The following is a 470-nucleotide window of genomic DNA, read 5'->3' as shown; positions in this document are numbered from 1 at the left end:
CTTGAATGTTCTTGGTACCATGATTACATCATGTAGTTTTTCTTTCCTCATTCTATGAAATGCCAAGGTCAAATCAGCAAAAAAAAAAAAAAATTTCCTGGAAAGTAAGTCATTTTCTTGTCAAGATTATCATGTATTGTTATATGTAATATATTATATGTACAGTTTATCACTTTTTCTCTCATTTCTTTATTTTGTGTGAAGGACGAAGGTCAAGGTGTGTCAGAATCAGCTGTTTAATTCCCAGCCTATCAGCAGCAGCGCTGGTGTCTGGTACATGAGGCAGGAAATTTGGGTCATCACTTATCAGGGATGACTTTTATATTAATCAAGCCTGTCATTTGATATAAAGATGAGGAAAATTCTTTTGTTTGAATGTAAATGTAGGGAGGGCCCTTTTTTTAAAGGAATTCCTTGATGAGAAATGTATCAATTGAAAAAAAAGCTTGTGCTTCAAAAGGCTTGTGCTT

The 470-nt window shown here is 33.8% G+C and overlaps 1 protein-coding gene across 1 annotated transcript in view; it reads left to right on the top strand.

The window, feature by feature from the left end:
* LOC119590784 (glutamyl aminopeptidase-like) overlaps positions 1-470 on the top strand; it is a gene marked incomplete in the record, with an annotated part of 24350 nt that overhangs the window by 5531 nt on the left and 18349 nt on the right.

This window comes from Penaeus monodon, chromosome 27, assembly GCF_015228065.2.
Source record: "Penaeus monodon isolate SGIC_2016 chromosome 27, NSTDA_Pmon_1, whole genome shotgun sequence".
Classification (NCBI taxonomy): Eukaryota; Metazoa; Arthropoda; class Malacostraca; order Decapoda; family Penaeidae; genus Penaeus; species Penaeus monodon.
The sequence above is the reverse complement of the archived record's forward strand: the minus strand, read 5'-3'. Positions and strand labels throughout refer to the sequence as shown.